Source organism: Tachypleus tridentatus, chromosome 1 (genome assembly GCF_004210375.1).
Source record: "Tachypleus tridentatus isolate NWPU-2018 chromosome 1, ASM421037v1, whole genome shotgun sequence".
Classification (NCBI taxonomy): Eukaryota; Metazoa; Arthropoda; class Merostomata; order Xiphosura; family Limulidae; genus Tachypleus; species Tachypleus tridentatus.
In genome coordinates, this window is record NC_134825.1 from 68,190,572 (window position 1) to 68,212,454 (window position 21,883).

General features: G+C 33.7%; 2 non-coding genes across 2 annotated transcripts; both read right to left on the reverse strand.

Moving 5' to 3' along the window:
• Positions 1 to 743: 743 nt before the first annotated feature.
• Positions 744 to 815, reverse strand: TRNAT-CGU (transfer RNA threonine (anticodon CGU)). Its single transcript has one exon. It is a non-coding gene; the product is annotated as a tRNA-Thr (tRNA).
• A 15,736-nt stretch (positions 816 to 16,551) lies between these two features.
• On the reverse strand, positions 16,552 to 16,623 carry TRNAT-CGU (transfer RNA threonine (anticodon CGU)). Its single transcript has one exon. It is a non-coding gene; the product is annotated as a tRNA-Thr (tRNA).
• Between the last annotated feature and the right edge of the window lie 5,260 nt (positions 16,624 to 21,883).

Here is a 21,883-nt window from a genome sequence, read left to right on the forward strand (position 1 = left end):
GTTTAAATCCGAAGACACACCGCTATACTAAGGGGGGGCAAATATAATATATATATACATACATAAATAATAATAATAAATACTAAAATAAAAACATGCCACCTATGAGCGAGACATTAGTGAAGGAACTGATAGTGCAAAATACATGGACATTACCCCGAAGGGTGTCTGAGTAAATATGGGTTACTCTAATCCTCATATAATAATTTTTTATTATACTAAACATTTCACTCTAACAAGGAAAAAAAAGGAGGAAGAGGTCCAGTGCAACTGACATTCCTGGGTACACATACATATATACCTAAACGTTCAATCCATATGCACATATAATTTCCAGCCCAAATCTAGGGGCTCTCAGAAAGTAAAGAAACAGGGTTGGAAGTAGTGTCTACATTATGTTTTCGAACAAAAAAATGCTGTTTTTCCTCCATGTCTACAGCATTTATCGATTTTAATGAAGTCAAACTAGAGATTTATATTAATTCAAGAATTTTATAATAGATATATCCAAAACAGGATCATTCTTCAAGCAGTTTTGGAAATATTGATTTCCACAAGCCGTACAAAATTAATAGGAACAGAAAACTCAGCTTAATTTTTTTGAATAACAATGTCGCTTTTATTGAAAATTTAAATTATATGAAAAATAATGTATCGCTATATTTATCGTAAAACATTATTATGTTATTTTGTTCAATTACAGGTAATGAAAATAAAAGCAACCGTCAAGTTCAAGATATACAAGCCACCAGTGAGGTTCGAACTCACGACCCCTGGTTTACGAAACCAGTGCTCTACCTCTGAGCTATGATGGCTCATTGCTTTATTTGAAAAACGTATAATTTCGTTAAGAAACTATACAGTATGTTTAATATCAACTTATCGTTCAAAATATTAATATTGCATTGTTAAAACAATCACACGTAAAAAGTATAATATTAAGAACATCTCTTCGACAACATTTTCAACGGTAAGGTATTGTGCTGTTTCCTCCTCTGTTCAGGTATATAATTTGTATATCAATCGCGGAGAGGTGTTCAGGACTATCTATATACAATACCTATCGAGTTCGCATAATAGTTCATTTTTTTCTCCACATTTTATCGAAATATTTTATTGTAGTATGTAGGGGTCTATCTACTATTGTTTGTGGGTTTGAATATTTATGCATAAACTTTGAAGGAGTGGTTTTGGGCACTCTACATGCTGTCGTAAGTAGTATATTTTATAATGACTCTTGTTTGGTTTAGAATTGTTCTTTGCTTACGTTAATTCACGCTGAAGCTGCATAGTCTATTACAGTTATATACGTTTGTATATTTTGAGGATGTTTTCAGCTGTTACTCCATTGTTTTTATCAGTTAGACTCTAGCATAGTTTGTTCTTCGCCTAATTCTTTTTCTTGTTAAATCTAATAATTATTGTTCCAGTTAACCTTACTAAGTGATATGCCTTTTGTCTAAGTTTTCTTAATCCGTTTTGTCTCTCGAGTAATTTTGACGTTATTTCCAAAATGTGGAGAGTCTATTACTGATTATTCGTTCAAGAATTTTCATTTACAGCTGGTCAGGCTGATTGGTCGATAACTGTTTGGTTTATTGGCTAGCATACCTTTTTTATGGAACATTAATGTATTAGCTTGCTTCCAAGAAACTGAGATGTAGCAAGGGTAGAACGATAAATGAAAAATTTCTAATAGATGATCAAATAATTTCGAAGTGCCTTTCTTGAAGAGAATTTCTTGTATGCCGTCCTTTTCTGGTGATTTATTTTTGAATTCTAAATTGCTTGTTTGAGTTATGTTAATGTAAATTTTTAAAACAGTAGATTATTATAGTCATTTACGTTGTGGTGTTATCGTTGTTAATATTGATTGTGAAATATGGTTTGGATAATTCTGTGTTATTTGTTACATCACTGTTTACTCTATTGTAAAAATAGGTGTTCACGTCTGGGTCGTTTTGTTTTGAAAGTGTTTTGTAGTTGTTGTCTGGAGGCTTCTGCTTTTTCTTTGTTGGTGTGCGCTAATGTGTTATTTTATTCTAGTGTTGGGTATTTTCTTGTTGTGGCTTCTTTGGTGAGCCTTTATCGGTGCGACCGAAACTTTCTAGGATCGGTTTTTTTTCGTTTAGTTGGGAGCAGATGTTATCCGATTTTCTTCGTTTAACAATATAATTTCTGGTCTCATTTTATTTTTCATACTGCTTATTTGTGTTTTTTATTTCTTTGTCTCTTGTTGTCATGAGCTGTCTTTTTAATTGTCTTGGTTTCTAGATGTCATGTTCTTTTTCTACTATGTGGTTGTCGGCATCGCTCCAGGTTAGGCGACCGGCACTTTCGTTGTCAAGTGAAGTCTTAGACTTCCTCGCGTTTAACAGTTTCTGTATTTGAGTATTTTTAGCGGTCTTTCACCCATATAAGTGTATATATCTCACTCAGAAGAAGGGATAAAAGATTTTTTACTGTATATTCAAGAGGTCTTTAAAAACTCTCCATTCTTCTTGCTTATTCTCACTGAAGGTCTCCTGATCTCATTGCTTACAATTGTTTGCTTGTTGTGAATTTTGCGCAAAGCCACACGAGAGCTACTTGCGCTAGCCGACATTAATTTAGGGGTGAAAGACCAGATGAAGGCAACTAGTCTTTACCACTAACCGCCAACTTTTGGGCTACTCTTTTACCAATGAGTAGTGGGATAGACCTATCACATTATAACAGCCCCACTGTTCAAAGAAAGAAAGCATGTTTGATATCACAGAGATTCGAGCACGAAACCTCACATTACGATCCGGAGTATTAACCACCTGACCACGCCTCTGAAAGTTTTCTGCTTCAAGACTAAATAAAACAAAAATTAACAGCAGCAAATTGTTTTATTTATTGCTTTTAAAATTTATATGTCTCAAGGTTAACTTAAAGCCTTCAGAGTACATAATTATGTTAATGATTCATGGCATGAGCAACTTTTTTTACTGATGTCACAACAGTACAAATTGCAACGGTAAGTGTCCTTTATGTGACATTTTAGTTTCTAATAATTGGCTGGTAGACTACACATTAGTAAGAACAGGTGACCCATTCAGGCATTCTTTGGTCTCTGTTCGTAGAGTTTGTCCTGTTATCTTACCCGAGCGTAACCGGAATAAAAGTTTTCGGCAAGAAAAGAAGTCGGTTCTAATATGCCTCAGAATATGAATTATCTTTATAGACATTCTGATCTGAGAGCGATAATTAACATAAAATTATTTAAAAAATAAATAAATAATGAAAATAAGAAAAACGTTGAATCCAAATGTAAATATTATATTTTCCAGCCAAAACTAGGGATTCTAAGAGAAAGTAAAGAAACAATGCTGGAAGTGGTGTCTACATGATGTTTTCGAACGAAAACTTTCTATTTTCACTCCATATATACAGCGTTTATCAATTTTAGTAAAGTCAAACTAGGGATTTATATTAATTTAAGAATTTTATAGTAGATATATCACCAACCAAATGTATTACATAAATCTATTCCACAATATCTTTCCCACAACCAAAATACAATTGTAATATGTGATCTAAATAGTAAACATAAAACTTTGACATAAATCCACAAATACAAATGGATGACACCTATTGCAATTCATTGATTAAATACCATCGCCCTAATAAACGACAGTGAACCTACGCATACCACGTATACTACAAATACAACTGATACCTTAGACACCTCCTTAAATATCAGACCAAAGTTATTAAATTTGAACGTGGGAAAGATGTTCACAGTGATCTTCTACCAATATGGTAGATATGGTACCAATATGGAACTTTCGATCTCACCCCATGAAGATATAACCTTTAAAGAAGACAAATTCGACTACAAAGAAGCTGATAGTTGCAGTCAAATAATCACGGGTGCCTACTAAAAGCAGCAAATAGCTACAAATAACGCATGGAAATCAAACAAACAACTAATAACACTCATAAAACAACGAAGACAATTAAGAAGACAGTTTATGGCAACAAGAGATAAAGAAATAAAAACACAAATAAGCAGTATGAAATAAAATGAGACCAGAAATTGTATTGTTAAAGAAGAAAAATGGACAACTTTGCTGCAAACTAAATGGAAAAACCGACCCTAGAAGTTTCGGTCGCACCTAAAAGACTCACTAAAGAAACCACAACAAGAAAATACAACATTAAAACAAAATAACACATTAGCGCACACCGACAAAGGAAAAACCAGAAGCCTTCAGACAACAACTGCAAAACACTTTCAAAACACAACGACAGACGTGAACGCCTATTTTTTCAATACAGTAAATAATTATGTAACAAATAACACAGAATTATACAAACCCTATTTCCTAGACAATAATAACAACAATAACACCAATAACATATATGACTTTTACAATCTACTGCTTACCAGAAAAAAATAACATTAGCAAATCTACGGGCTCTCAGAAACTAAAGAAACAAGGCAGGAAGTAGTGTCTACATTATGTTTTGAGCAACAAATTCTATTTTCCCTCCATGTCTACAGCATTTATCAACTTTAGTAAAGTCGAACTTGTGATTTATATTAATTTTAGAATTTTATAATAGATATATCAAAACAGGTTATTTTCCAAGCAATTTTGGAAATATTGATTTCACACGCTGTATAAAATTAATAGAAGCATAGAAAACGCAGTTTAATTTTTTAAATAACAATGTCGCTTTTATTGAAAATTTAAATTATATGAAAATAATGTATCCCCATATTTATCGTAAAATAATATTATGTTATTTTGTTCAATTGCTGGTGATGAAAATAAAAGTATCCGTCAAGTTCAAGATATACAAGCCACTAGTGAGGTTCGAACTCACGACTGCTGGTTTACAAGACCAGTGTTCTACCCCTGAGTTATGATGGCTCGTACATATTTTTTAAAACGCATTCTTTCTCTTTAATGTTCTACAGTATATTGAATATTCGCTTCTCGTTCAGTGGATTAATTTAGAATCGTTAAAACGATCACACGTAAAAAAAAACATATTAAGAACATCTCTTCGACAACATTTCCAGCAGTAAGGTTTTGTACTGTTTTCTCCTCTGTTCAGATATATAACAGTTGTTTTTTTGAAATTACGCATTAAGCTACACCGCTTTTTATTATTGTAAGCAAGCATACATTCGGCTGCGCTACCAGTAGAGGTAGCACACACAATAGTTCAATTCTGTTTGCTTTTCTCCAAACACTGCATAAAGAAAGCATTTATTTGAATTTTATTTTTTAGATTTTTCTACACATAAATATCAACCTACCAGTTATGAAAAGAATTTTTTCAAACATTAATGAAGCATCATTGAAAATTGTGTCATACAAATATATCTGTTTACGAAGGTGGTCATCTGATCAAAAAAGTACAGCCATATATCATAAAATAAACCATCTTAAAAACTGCAAAAACAGGTGCTGATCATTTTATAGACATTTATTTGTGAGACTCTTATGATATACATAATTTTTTCACAAATTATTTAACAAGATAATTAAAACAGAGAAACCTTAACACTTTTTACACACAACAGGGACAACAAAGATCAATACATACTACAATAAAATATTTTGATAAAATTTGAAAAAAAAAGTGAACTATTATGCGAACTCGATAGGTATTGCATACGAGGTCTGTTCAAAAAATACGCGGACTGTTTGAATTGCGCGGCTCCAGTTGGTTTCAGTGGAATCCGCATGCTGTCGCTAGGTTTGCACAGATCAGCTGATTACGACGCCATTTCCCGATTGCAGATATCTTCATTTGTGTATTAGCTACGCGGTTTTAAGATAAGTGCGATTTTTTTCGTTTGGTGGATTTCAGAATGAATGACCTGAAGGAGCAACGACTTGCTGTGAACATTTGTGTTAAACTTGGAAAATCTGCGACTGAAACTTCTGCTATGCTTAACACGGCTTACGGTGATGTTGCTATGAAGCGTACGGCATGTTTCAAGTAACATGAACGTTTTAAGGATGGTCGACAGTCCATTGAAGATGATGAGCGTCCTGGACGTCCTTCCACGTCAACTGACGGACCCACACGTCGACAAAATCTAAACCCTGGTGCGGGCAAATCGACGTCTGACTGTTAGAGAGCTTGCTGAAGAGTTTGGGATATCAGTTGGATCTTGTTACGAGATTTTGACCGAAAAATTGAAGATGCACCGCGTTGCTGCGAAATTGTGCCTCAGAACTCGTGCGTTTTTGGCCAAACACTCGATCACTGTTTTCCCCTACTCACCTGACCTTGCTCCTTGCAATGTTTTCTTGTTCCCCAAACTCAAAAGACCCTTGAAAGAAAGAAGATTTGAGACGATTCTTGAGATTAAGGCAAATGCGACGAAGGAGCTGGAGGACATTACAAAAGAATCGTACCAGGACTTTTCAACAAGTGGAAACACCATTGGGATAAGTGTGTGCGTTGGGGAGGAGAGTACTTGAAAGGGTCCCAGACCTGTAACTTCTAAATAAAGTACATTTTGTTTTATGACGTCAGTCCAGTATTTTGAACAGCCCTCGTATGTGATAAAGATAGTCCTAAACACCTCTCCCCGATTATTTGACAAATTAGATTATTAACATAAAATTATTTTAAAAATAAAGAAATAATGAAAATAAATAAATAAAATAAAATGAGTATGTGTATTTTGTTATCACAAAGCCACAAGGGGCTATCTGCTTAGCCGATCAAGGGAAATCGAATCCCTGGTTTTAGCGGTTTTGTTTAAATCCGAAGACACACCGCTATACTAACGGGGGGGGGCAAATATAATATATATATACATACATAAATAATAATAATAAATACTAAAATAAAAACATGCCACCTATAGGCGAGACATTAGTGAAGGAACTGATAGTGCAAAATACATGGACATTACCCCGAAGGGTGTCTGAGTAAATATGGGTTACTCTAATCCTCATATAATAATTTTTATTATACTAAACATTTCACTCTAACAAGGAAAAAAAAGGAGGAAGAGGTCCAGTGCAACTGACATTCCTGGGTACACATACATATATACCTAAACGTTCAATCCATATGCACATATAATTTCCAGCCCAAATCTAGGGGCTCTCAGAGAAAGTAAAGAAACAGGGTTGGAAGTAGTGTCTACATTATGTTTTCGAACAAAAAAAAATGCTGTTTTTCCTCCATGTCTACAGCATTTATCGATTTTAATGAAGTCAAACTAGAGATTTATATTAATTCAAGAATTTTATAATAGATATATCCAAAACAGGATCATTCTTCAAGCAGTTTTGGAAATATTGATTTCCACAAGCCGTACAAAATTAATAGGAACAGAAAACTCAGCTTAATTTTTTTGAATAACAATGTCGCTTTTATTGAAAATTTAAATTATATGAAAAATAATGTATCGCTATATTTATCGTAAAACATTATTATGTTATTTTGTTCAATTACAGGTAATGAAAATAAAAGCAACCGTCAAGTTCAAGATATACAAGCCACCAGTGAGGTTCGAACTCACGACCCCTGGTTTACAAACCAGTGCTCTACCTCTGAGCTATGATGGCTCATTGCTTTATTTGAAAAACGTATATAATTTCGTTAAGAAACTATACAGTATGTTTAATATCAACTTATCGTTCAAAAAATATTAATATTGCATTGTTAAAACAATCACACGTAAAAGTATAATATTAAGAACATCTCTTCGACAACATTTTCAACGGTAAGGTATTGTGCTGTTTCCTCCTCTGTTCAGGTATATAATTTGTATATCAATCGCGGAGAGGTGTTCAGGACTATCTATATACAATACCTATCGAGTTCGCATAATAGTTCATTTTTTTCTCCACATTTTATCGAAATATTTTATTGTAGTATGTAGGGGTCTATCTACTATTGTTTGTGGGTTTGAATATTTATGCATAAACTTTGAAGGAGTGGTTTTGGGCACTCTACATGCTGTCGTAAGTAGTATATTTTATAATGACTCTTGTTTGGTTTAGAATTGTTCTTTGCTTACGTTAATTCACGCTGAAGCTGCATAGTCTATTACAGTTATATACGTTTTGTATATTTTGAGGATGTTTTCAGCTGTTACTCCATTGTTTTTTTATCAGTTAGACTCTAGCATAGTTTGTTCTTCGCCTAATTCTTTTCTTGTTAAATCTAATAATTATTGTTCCAGTTAACCTTACTAAGTGATATGCCTTTTGTCTAAGTTTTCTTAATCCGTTTTGTCTCTCGAGTAATTTTGACGTTATTTCCAAAATGTGGAGAGTCTATTACTGATTATTCGTTCAAGAATTTTTCATTTACAGCTGGTCAGGCTGATTGGTCGATAACTGTTTTGGTTTATTGGCTAGCATACCTTTTATGGAACATTAATGTATTAGCTTGCTTCCAAGAAACTGAGATGTAGCAAGGGTAGAACGATAAATGAAAAATTTCTAATAGATGATCAAATAATTTCGAAGTGCCTTTCTTGAAGAGAATTTCTTGTATGCCGTCCTTTTCTGGTGATTTATTTTTGAATTCTAAATTGCTTGTTTGAGTTATGTTAATGTAAATTTTTAAGAAGCAGTAGATTATTATAGTCATTTACGTTGTGGTGTTATCGTTGTTAATATTGATTGTGAAATATGGTTTGGATAATTCTGTGTTATTTGTTACATCACTGTTTACTCTATTGTAAAATAGGTGTTCACGTCTGGGTCGTTTTGTTTTGAAAGTGTTTTGTAGTTGTTGTCTGGAGGCTTCTGCTTTTTCTTTGTTGGTGTGCGCTAATGTGTTATTTTATTCTAGTGTTGGGTATTTTCTTGTTGTGGCTTCTTTTTGGTGAGCCTTTATCAGGTGCGACCAGAAACTTTCTAGGATCGGTTTTTTTTTCGTTTAGTTGGGAGCAGATGTTATCCGATTTTCTTCGTTTAACAATATAATTTCTGGTCTCATTTTATTTTTCATACTGCTTATTTGTGTTTTTATTTCTTTGTCTCTTGTTGTCATGAGCTGTCTTTTTAATTGTCTTGGTTTCTAGATGTCATGTTCTTTTTTCTACTATGTGGTTGTCGGCATCGCTCCAGGTTAGGCGACCAGCACTTTCGTTGTCAAGTGAAGTCTTAGACTTCCTCGCGTTTAACAGTTTCTGTATTTGAGTATTTTTTTAGCGGTCTTTCACCCATATAAGTGTATATATCTCACTCAGAAGAAGGGATAAAAGATTTTTACTGTATATTCAAGAGGTCTTTAAAACTCTCCATTCTTCTTGCTTATTCTCACTGAAGGTCTCCTGATCTCATTGCTTACAATTGTTTGCTTGTTGTGAATTTTGCGCAAAGCCACACGAGAGTTACTTGCGCTAGCCGACATTAATTTAGGGTGAAAGACCAGATGAAAGGCAACTAGTCTTTACCACTAACCACCGCCAACTTTTGGGCTACTCTTTTACCAATGAGTAGTGGGATAGACCTATCACATTATAACAGCCCCACTGTTCAGAGAAAGCATGTTTGATATCACAGAGATTCGAGCACGAAACCTCACATTACGATCCGAGGTATTAACCACCTGACCACGCCTCTGAAAGTTTTCTGCTTCAAGACTAAATAAAACAAAATTAACAGCAGCAAATTGTTTTTATTTATTGCTTTTAAAATTTATATGTCTCAAGGTTAACTTAAAACCTTCCAGAGTACATAATTATGTTAATGATTCATGGCATGAGCAACTTTTTTTGATGTCACAACAAGACAAGTGCAACAGTAAGTGTCCTTTATGTGACATTTTAGTTTCTAATAATTGGCTGGTAGACTACACATTAGTAAGAACAGGTGACCCATTCAGGCATTCTTTGGTCTCTGTTCGTAGAGGTTTGTCCTGTTATCTTACCCGAGCGTAACCGGAATAAAGTTTTCGGCAAGAAAGAAGTCGGTTCTAATATGCCTCAGAATATGAATTATCTTTATAGACATTCTGATCTGAGAGCGATAATTAACATAAAATTATTTAAAATAAATAAATAATGAAAATAAGAAAAACGTTGAATCCAAATGTAAATATTATATTTTCCAGCCAAAAACTAGGGATTCTAAGAAAGTAAAGAAACAATGCTGGAAGTGGTGTCTACATGATGTTTTCGAACGAAAACTTTCTATTTTCACTCCATATATACAGCGTTTATCAATTTTAGTAAAGTCAAACTAGGGATTTATATTAATTTAAGAATTTTATAGTAGATATATCACCAACCAAATGTATTACATAAATCTATTCCACAATATCTTTCCCACAACCAAAATACAATTGTAATATGTGATCTAAATAGTAAACATAAAAACTTTGACATAAATCCACAAATACAAATGGATGACACCTATTGCAATTCATTGATTAAATACCATCGCCCTAATAAACGACAGTGAACCTACGCATACCACGTATACTACAAATACAACTGATACCTTAGACACCTCTTAAATATCAGACCAAAGTTATTAAATTTGAACGTGGGAAAAGATGTTCACAGTGATCTTCTACCAATATGGTAGATATGGTACCAATATGGAACTTTCGATCTCACCCCCATGAAGATATAACCTTTAAAGAAGACAAATTCGACTACAAAGAAGCTGATAGTTGCAGTCAAATAATCACAGGTGCCCTACTAAAAGCAACAAATAGCTACAAATAACGCATGGAAATCAAACAAACAACTAATAACACTCATAAAACAACGAAGACAATTAAGAAGACAGTTTATGGCAACAAGGGATAAAGAAATAAAAACACAAATAAGCAGTATGAGAAATAAAATGAGACCAGAAATTGTATTGTTAAAAGAAGAAAAATGGACAACTTTTGCTGCAAACTAAATGGAAACTCGACCCTAGAAAGTTTCGGTCGCACCTAAAAGACTCACTAAAAAGCCACAACAAGAAAATACACAACATTAAAACAAAATAACACATTAGCGCACACCGACAAAGAAAAAACCAAGAGCCTTCAGACAACAACTGCAAAACACTTTCAAAACACAACGACCCAGACGTGAACGCCTATTTTTTCAATACAGTAAATAATTATGTAACAAATAACACAGAGATTATACAAACCCTATTTCTAGACAATAATAACAATAATAACACCAATAACATATATGACTTTTACAATCTACTGCTTACCTGAAAAATAACATTAGCAAATCTACGGGCTCTCAGAAACTAAAGAAACAAGGCGGGAGTAGTGTCTACATTATGTTTTGAGCAACAAATTCTATTTTCCCTCCATGTCTACAGCATTTATCAACTTTAGTAAAGTCGAACTTGTGATTTATATTAATTTTAGAATTTTATAATAGATATATCAAAAACAGGTTATTTTCCAAGCAATTTTGGAAATATTGATTTCCACACGCTGTATAAAATTAATAGAAGCATAGAAAACGCAGTTTAATTTTTAAATAACAATGTCGCTTTTATTGAAAATTTAAATTATATGAAAAATAATGTATCCCCATATTTATCGTAAAATAATATTATGTTATTTTGTTCAATTGCTGGTGATGAAAATAAAAGCATCCGTCAAGTTCAAGATATACAAGCCACTAGTGAGGTTCGAACTCACGACTGCTGGTTTACAAGACCAGTGTTCTACCCTGAGTTATGATGGCTCATTACATATTTTTTTTAAAACGCATTCTTTCTCTTTAATGTTCTACAGTATATTGAATATTCGCTTCTCGTTCAGTGGATTAATTTAGAATCGTTAAAACGATCACACGTAAAAAAAAACATATTAAGAACATCTCTTCGACAACATTTCCAGCAGTAAGGTTTTGTACTGTTTTCTCCTCTGTTCAGATATATAACAGTTGTTTTTTTTTTAATTACGCATTAAGCTACACCGCTTTTTTATTATTGTAAGCAAGCATACATTCGGCTGCGCTACCAGTGGAGGTTGCACACACAATAGTTCAATTCTGTTTGCTTTTCTCAAACACTGCATAAAGAAAGCATTTATTTGAATTTTATTTTTAGATTTTCTACACATAAATATCAACCTACCAGTTATGAAAAGAATTTTTCAAACATTAATGAAGCATCATTGAAAATTGTGTCATACAAATATATCTGTTTACGAAGGTGAATTTTGTGTTATTTAGCTCAATTGAAGGCAATAGAAGTATAATCATTCGTCTCGTTTAAGATGTACAAACCACCAGTGAGGTTCGAACTCATGACCGCTGGTTTACGAAACCAGTGCTTTACCTCTAAGTTATGATAGCTTGTTATTTCGTTTGAAACATATAATTTATTTATGAAATTATACAGTATGTTTAATATCAACTTATCGTTCAAACTATTAATATAGCACTGTTAAAACAATCACGTGTAAAATATAATATTAATAACATTTCTTCAACTACATTTCAAAGGTAAGGTATTGTACTGTTTCCTCCTCTGTTCAGGAATATAATTTGTAAATTAATCGGGGACAGGTGTTTTGTACTATCTTCATCATATATGCAATACCTGACGAGTTCGCATAATAGTTTATTTTTTCTCCAACTTTTATCGAAATATTTTATTGTAGTATGTAGAGCCTACATAGGTCTATATATGTTTTGTACCTTTTGAGGATGTTTTCAACTGTTACTCCATTGTTTTTTACCAGTTAGATTCCTACCATAGTTTGTTCTTCGCCAAATTTTTTGTTTTGTATTATTTATGGTTTGTCCATGTAAGTTTAGAATCATACGTTAATCCTAGAATTTTGTTGATGTAGTAGTTTGGAGAAGTGCTCCATTCATAAAATCTGTAGTTGTACCTTTTCACATTTCGTTCACTTTGAATATATGAGTTGCAGAGTTTTGCTGTGTTTATTTTGATTCAAAACTTTTGGCAGTATTCGCATACTCTGTTTAGTTCCGATCGTATATTTGTGGTGAATATTGCTGGTGTTTTGACACTTTTCCAGTTTGCTTCATCATCAGCGAACTGTGATGAGTACCATAATAAGAGAATAGGGCTAAGAACCACTCTTTAAGAAACGTCGGTTTCTGGGTGAAGAACTCGAGCAAGTTCTCTCCATGGTTACTCTACATTGTTTGTTTTTCAAAACGTTAGAGAGCCAGCGAATAAACCCAGGCGATAGTCCAATTTCATTCATAGGGAATCGAAGACCATTGTGCCATACAGTATCGAATGCCTTATCGATGTCGAGAAAGTAAGCGACATTGCATTCTTTTTTTATTAAATCTATTTATTATCTATTTCAGTTAATCTTAGTAAGTGACATGCCTTTTGTCTAAGTTTTTGACGGTTCGGCATGGCCAAGCGTGTTAAGGCGTGCGACTCGTAATCTGAGGGTCGAGGGTTCGCATCCCCGTCGCGCCAAACATGCTCGTCCTTTCAGCCGAGGGGGCGTTATAATGTGACGGTCAATCCCACTATTCGTTGGTAAAAGAGTAGCTCTAGAGTTGGCGGTGGGATGTGATGACAAGCTGCCTTCCCTCTGTAGTCTTACACTGCTAAATTAGGGACGGCGAGCATGTAGCCAGGGTAGAACGATAAACGAAAATTGCTACTAGATGATCAAATAATTTCGAAGTGCCTTTTTCAAGACTATTTCTTATATGCTGTCACTATCTGGTGATTTGTTTTATGAAATCTTAACTGCTTGTTTGAGTTCTTGTAACGTAACGTTTTCGACAGGGGCCTGGCATGGCCTAGCGCGTTAAGGCGTGCGGTTCGTAATCTGAGGGTCGCTGGTTCGCGCCCCAGGTCGCGCCAAACATCCTCGCCCTCCCAGCTGTGGGGCGTTATAATGTGATTCAATCTCACTATTCGTTGGTAAAAGAGTAGCCCAAGAGTTGGCGGTGGGTGGTGATGAATAGCTGCTCTAGTCTTACACTGCTAAAATTAGGGACGGCTAGCACAGATAGCCCTCAGTAGATTTGTGCGAAATTCCAAAACCCAAACCAAACTGTTTTCGACAAACATTAGCTTATTATAGTCATTTATGTTATTCGTGTTATTGTTGTTGATATTGACTGGGAAATATGGTTTGTATAATTCTGTATTAATATGATATGATCGTTTACTGTATTATAAAATAGGTTTTCACGCCTGTGTCGTTGTGTTTTGAAAGTGTTTTGCAGTTGTTGTCTGAAGGCTTCTGCTTTTCTCTTGGTGTGTGCTAATGTGTTATTTTATTCTCGTATTGGGTATTTTTTTCTTGTGGTATCTTTGGTTCCCCTTTGTAACTGCGATCGAAACGTTCTAGGATCGGTTTTTTTTCGTTTAGTTATCCCATTTTTCTGGCCTCATTTTTTTTTTTCAGATACTGTTTATTGAGTTTTTTATTTCTTTGTTTCTTCTTGCCATAAACTGTCTTCTTAATTGTCTTCGTTGTTTTATTAGTGTTATAAGTTGTTTGTTTGTTTCTATGCGTTATTTATAGTTTTATGTTGTTCCTGTGGTACAGTGTTAGTTGCTGCTTTTAGTCGGCACTCAGTGATTATTTGACTACAACTACCAACTTCTACTTTGTTGTTGGCTGTATGCTCAACATTTTCTGGTAATATGTTGTCTAATTCTTTCTGATATTCTTGGCTATTAGCTTTCTGGCAATTGAATTTTGTATTGTTTAAAGGTTATATCTTTATGGGGAGCGAGATCGAAAGCACACCATATTGGTAGATGATAACTGTCAACATATTTTCCCACATTAAAACTTAATAACTTTTATCTGATATTAAAGGAGGTGGAGGCAGTTGCCTCAGGATATCACTTATATTTGTAGCATACGTAGTATGCGTAGGTTTACTGTCATTTTTAGGACGATGTTATTTTCATCAATGAATTGCAATAAGTGTCTTCCATTTCTGTTGGTGGATTTACGTCCAAAGTTTTTATGTTTACTATTCAGATCACTTATTACAATTGTATTTTGGTAGTGGGAAAAGATGTTGTGGAATAGATTTATGTCAATACATTTTGTTGGTGAACAGTAAATACCTGCTAGTGTTAAAAATGAATGGTTATCTAGCAGGATATCAACAATTATATTTTCATTATTACCGTTCATTTTAATTTTGAGTAACTGAAAGAATGTTCTTATACAATAAAATAATTCCTCTGTTAGTATCATGGTTGTTTATTCAAACTTTTCTAACTGGCGTAAAATTACATATTTTAAATTTATTGTTAACATAAACGGGTTTCACTTAGAATAATAATATCAGGTTTAATTACTATTATTATGTCTTCGATCTCGTGGTTCTTGGAAGTTAGTGAATCTTTGATGTTGATACCTAGAATTGTGAATTTGCTTTTAGTAAGTATCCAGTGATTGTTGTGGTATGTATGGCTTTCTTTATTATTTTTTTTGCATCGCGTGTGAAGAGATCAAAGCAGTTTTTAGTTTGGGATGGATTTGTGTATTCTGCAATAAAATCTGTAAAGATGTTTTATTTATATTTACTATTAAACTTGTTTCGTCGTTTCTGCTCTCTTTTATTGTATGAGTGTTGTTCTCTTGGGTGTTTGTTGTGTCTGTGTTTTGTTAAGTTGTTGTGTATTGTTTACTGTTTTGGTTGGGTTTCGTTGTTCTTTTGTGTGTGATTTTCGTTGTGTGATGTTTTCCTTCAGCCTTTCTGCATTTGTCACTGTATCTGTTGTTGTATTGCTTTTTGCTTTTCAAATTTATATGTCTCAAGGTGTTATAGCCTTCAGAGTATATAATCATTTCAGTGATTCATTGCATGAGCACATTTTACTGATGTCACAACAGTACAAACTGCAACGCTAAGTGTCCTTTATGTGACATTTTAGTTTCTAATGATTGGCTGGTAGACAACACATTAGTGTACAGTTGTACGAATGGTAAGAACAAGTGACCCCTTCAGGCAGTCTTTGGTCTCTGTTCGTAGAGATTGTCCTGTTCTTTTATCCACGCGTAACCGGAATAAAAGTTTTCGGCAAGAAAAGAAGTCGGTTCTAATATGCCTCAGAATATGAATTATCTTTATAGACATTCCGATATAAGAGCGATAATTAACATAAAATTAATAAAAAATAAATAAATAATGAAAATAAGAAAAACGGTGAATCCAAATGCAAATATTGTATTTTTCAGCCTAAAACTAGGTGCTCTAAGAAAGTAAAGAAACAAGGCTGGAAGTGGTGTCTTACATCATGTTTTCGAACCAGAAATTTCTATTTTTACTCCATGTCTTAGGTATTTGTCAAGTTTAGTAAAGTCAAACTCGGGATTTATATTAATATAAAATTTTGGTAACACATATGTCAAAAACATGCTTATTCTAAAAGCAGTTTCGAAAATATTGATTTCCACAAGCTGTGTAACATTAATACAAGCATGGAAAACGCAGTTTAATTTTTTAAACAAAGATGTATGTCTTAATGAAAATTTAAAATACGTAAAGAATGATGTATCGCCATCTTTATCCTAAAGTAAATTTATATGAATTTGTTCAACTGGATATGATAGAAGTATAAGCATTCATCAAGTTAAAGGTGTGCAAACCACCAGTGAGGTTCGAACTCACGACCCCTGGTTTACGAAACCAGTGCTCTACCGCTGAGCTATGATGGCTCGTTGCTTTATTTGAAAATCGTATAATTTCGTTAAGAAACTATACAGTATGTTCAATATCAACTTATCGTTCAAAATATTAATATAGCATTGTTAAAACAATCACACGTAAAAAATATAATATTAAGAACATATCTTCGACAGCATTTTCAACGGTAAGGTATTGTGCTGTTTCCTCCTCTGTTCAGGTATATAATTTGTATATTAATCGCAGAGAGGTGTTCAGGACTATCTACATGCAATACATATCGAGTTCGCATAATAGTTCATTTTTTCTCCACATTTTATCGAAATATTTTATTGTAGTATGTAGGGGTCTATCTACTATTGTTTGTGAGTTTGAATATTTATGCATAAACTTTGAAGAAGTGGTTTTTGGGCACTCTACGTGCTGTCGAAAGTAGTATATTTTATAATGACTCTTGTTTGGTTTAGAATTGTTCTTTGCTAACGTTAATCCACGCTGGAGCTGCATAGTATATTACAGTTATATACGTTTTGTATATTTTGAGGATGGTTTCAGCTGTTACTCCATTGTTTTTTTACCAGTTAGGCTCCTAGGATAGTTTGTTTTCGCCTTATACTTTTGTTGTTAAATCTGATTATTATTGTTTCAGTTAACCTTACTAAGTGATATGCCTTTTGTCTAAGTTTTCTTAATCCGTTTTGTCTCTCGAGTAATTTTGACGTTATTTCCAAAAATGTGTAGAGTCTATTACTGATTATTCGTTCAAGAATTTTTCATACACAGCTGGTCAGGCTGATTGGTCGATAACTGTTTGGTTTATTGGCTAGCATACCTTCTTTATGAAACATTAATGTATTAGCTTGCTTCCAAGAAACTGAGGTGTAGCAAGGGTAGAACGATAAATGAAAAATTTCTAATAGATGATCAAATACTTTCAAAGTGCCTTTCTTGAAGAGAATTTCTTGTATGCCGTCCTTTTGTGGTGATTTGTTTCTTGAATTCTTAATTGATTGTTTGAGTTATGTTAATGTAAATTTTTAAGAAGGAGTAGATTATTATAGTCATTTATGTTGTGGTGTTATCGTTGTTAATATTGATTGGGAAATATGGTTTGGATAATTCTGTGTTATTTGTTACATGTCTGTTTGCTCTATTGTAAAAATAGGTGTTCACGTCTGGGTCGTTTTGTTTTGAAAGTGTTTTGTAGTTGTTGTCTGGAGGCTTCTGCTTTTTCTTTGTTTGTGTGCGCTAATGTGTTATTTTATTCTAGTGTTGGGTATTTTCTTGTTGTGGCTTCTTTGATGAGTCTTTATAGGTGCGACCGAAACTTTCTAGGATCGATTTGTTTGTTTTTTCGTTTAGTTGGAAGCAAATGTTATCCGATTTTTCTTCGTTTAACAATATAATATCTGGTCTCATTTTATTTCTCATACTGCTTATTTGTGTTTTTATTTCTTTGTCTCTTGTTGCCATGAACTGTCTTCTTAATTGTCTTTTCTTCTCTATGTTGTTAGTTGTTTGTTCGATTTCCATGCGTTATTTATAGTTTTATGTTGTTCGTATGGTACAGTATCCGATGCTGGTTTTGGTAGGTACTGTGTGATTATTTGACTATAACTATCAACTTTTACTTTGTTGTTGGCTGTATGCTCAACATTTTCTGGTAATATGTTGTCTAATTTTTTCTGATATTTTTGTCAATTAGCTTAATTGCAATTAATTGGTCTTGTTTAAAGGTTATATCTTTATGGAGATCGAGATCAAAGGTACACCATATTGGTAGAAGATCACTGTCAACATCTTTTTCCACATTAAAATTTAATAACTTTTGTCTAATATTAAAGAGTGTGAGGCAGATGTCTAAGATATGTTTTGTATTTATAGCTTGCGTAGTATGCGTAGGTGTAGGTGTTCTTGGGGGTTTGTTGTGTCTGTGTGTTTGTTAAGTTCTTGTGTATTGTTCACTATTTTGGTTTGGTTTTGTTCTTCTCTTGTGTGTGATTTTTGTTGTGTGATGTTTTCCTTCAGCTTTTCTGCATTTGTCACTGTATATGTTGTTGTAGCAGCGTGTGTTTCTTATGCAGTTGTGTTAGTTGTATCGTTTGGAATTAATCTTGTTGTTTTTATTTCATAGATATGTTGCTTTATTTTTTTGTACTTGTCGCAAACTTTGTAGTTTGCTGTGTGTGTTTTATGCAGTTGCAACAATTAGGTTTTTCTTACTATTTTTTACAGACAAATATATGCTGCTTACCGCCATGTCCACGTCACCTCGGTGTTGTTAAACGTGCCGCTGATACGTGACCATATCTTTGGCAATTTTAGCATTGTATAACTACAATTGCTGGTGTTTTCAATTGCTCTACTTCAAAATTTTGGTACCACAGTTACGACAGAAAGTGTTCGTACGCCTGCGTCGTGAGTAGTTTTGTTCGTCACAACTTAAAAAGTATCAAGATTAGGATAATGAAAGTAGAGTATATTATAAATATTCTTCTAACACACTTTTACATACATATTTATGTAAATTCAACGACAAATAAACTGTTTATAAACAAATAACGGAACATAAAAGAAGCAGAAAGTGTTCGTGCGTCCACTTTAATGTTTACTTGTGTGACATTACTTGGCGCAATCTCTCCTCATAGCCCTCCATGATCGTTTGACAGTACTGGTATTTTTTTCCATTCTTCTTTACAGAAGGCCTCCAACTCTTCCAAGTTTTTCCGATGACGCTGATAAACCCTGGTCTTCGACTCATGCCAAACGTTTTCAATTGGGTTGAGATCGGGTGACTGTTATGGCCACTCTATTTTTCTATTTTTCTTCTTGTTTTTCGTTTTCTCCTTATATTAATATCTTTATCATCATCAAAAGATGATAATTGTGTTTTGGCCACATTACATATGACCATGAATTGGGTATTATTAACTGCATTTGAAATTACATCTGATTTCTGGCTACCTGATGAACTAGATTTACTTAGCTTGTTTTTCAGGCCACTGGAAGGGCGTGCGTCTTGGTTTTTAGACGTCATGTTCTTTTTGTTCTAAGCGGTTGTCGCCATCGCTCCAGGTTAGACGACCCGCACTTTCGTCGTCCAGGTGAAGTCTTAGGCTTCGTCGCGTTTAACAGTTTCTCTAACTTATATGAGTATTTCTTAGTACTCTTTCGCCCACATAAGTGTAGATATCTCACTCAGAAGGAAGGTTAAAAGTTTTTTGTTTTTTTTTCCTGTATGTTCAGGAGCTTTTCTCCATTCTTCTTGCTTATTCTCACTGAAGGTCTCCTGATCTCATTGTTTAGAATTGTTTGTTTGTTTTGAATTTCGCGCAAAGCCACATACGGATACGTGCGCTAGCCGACATTAATTTAACAGTGAAAGACTAAATGAAAGGCAACTAGTCTTTACCAACCGCCGCCAACTCTTTTACCGATAAATAGTGGGATTAACCTATCACATTGTAACAGCCCTACTATCGAAAGAGCGAGCATGTTTGAACACGAAACCTCACATTACGATTCGAGAGTATTAACCACCTGACCACGCCTCTGAAAGTGTTCTACTTCAAAACGAAATAAAACAAAAATTAACAGTAGCAAATTGTTTTTTATTTATTGCTTTTCAAATTTATATGTCTCAAGGTGTTATAGCCTTCAGAGTGCATAATCATTTCAGTGATTCATTGCATGAGCACATTTTTCACTGATGTCACAACAGTACAAATTGCAACGCTAAGTGTCCTTTATGTGACATTTTAGTTTCTAATGATTGGCTGGTAGACAACACATTAGTGTACAGTTGTACAGTAGTAAGAACAGGTGACCCTTCAGGCAGTCTTTGGTCTCTGTTCGTAGAGTTTGTCCTGTTCTTTTATCCACGCGTAACCGGAATAAAAGTTTTCGGCAAGAAAAGAAGTCGGTTCTATTATGCCTCAGAATATGAATTATCTTTATAGACATTCCGATCTGAGAGCGATAATTAACATAAAATTATTAAAAATAAATAAATAATGAAAATAAGAAAAACGGTGAATCAAATGCAAATATTGTATTTTCCAGCCTAAAACTAGGTGCTCTAAGAAAGTAAAAAAACAAGGCTGGAAGTGGTGTCTACATCATGTTTTCGAACCAGAAATTTCTACTTTGACTCCATGTCTTAGGTATTTGTCAAGTTTAGTAAAGTCAAACTCGGGATATATATTAATATTAGATTTTGGTAACACATATGTCAAAAACAGGCTTATTCTAAAAGCAGTTTCGAAGAAATTTATTTCCACAAGCTGTGTGACATTAATAGAAGCATTGAAAACGCAATTTAATTTTTTTAAACGAAAATGTCTATTTTAATGAAAATTTAAAATACGTGAAGAATGATGTATCGCGATCTTTATCCTAAACTAATTGCATATGAATGTGTACAATTGGATATGATAGAAGTATAAGCATTCATCAAGTTGAAGGTGTGCAAGCCACCAGTGACGTTCGAACTCACGATCCCTAGTTTACGAAACCAGTGCTCTTCCTCTGAGCTATGATGGCTCGTTGCTTTATTTGAAAAACGTATAATTTCGTTAAGAAACTATACAGTATGTTTAATATCAACTTATCGTTCAAAATATTAATATAGCATTGTTAAAACAATCACACGTAAAAAATATAAGATTAAGAACATCTCTTCGACAACATTTTCAACGGTAAGGTATTGTGCTGTTTCTTCCTCTGTTCAGGTATATAATTTGTATATTAATCGCGGAGAGGTGTTCAGGACTATCTATATGCAATACCTATCGAGTTCGCATAACAGTTCATTTTTTCTCCACATTTTATCGAAATATTTTATTGTAGTATGTAGGGGTCTATCTACTATTGTTCGTGGGTTTGAATATTTATGCATAAACTTTGAAGAAGTGGTTTTTGGGCACTCTACATGCTGTCGAAAGTAGTATATTTTATAATGACTCTTGTTTGATTTAGAATTGTTCTTTGCTAACGTTAATCCACGCTGGAGCTGCATAGTCTATTACAGTTATATACGTTTTGTATATTTTGAGGATGGTTTCAGCTGTTACTCCATTGTTTTTACCAGTTAGGCTCCTAGGATAGTTTGTTATTCGCCTGATAATTTTGTTGTAATAATCTAATTATTATTGTTTCAGTTAACCTTACTGAGTGATATGCCTTTTGTCTAAGTTTTCTTAATCCGTTTTGTCTCTCGAGTAATTTTGACGTTATTTCCAAAAATGTGGAGAGTCTATTACTGATTATTCGTTCAAGAATTTTTCATACACA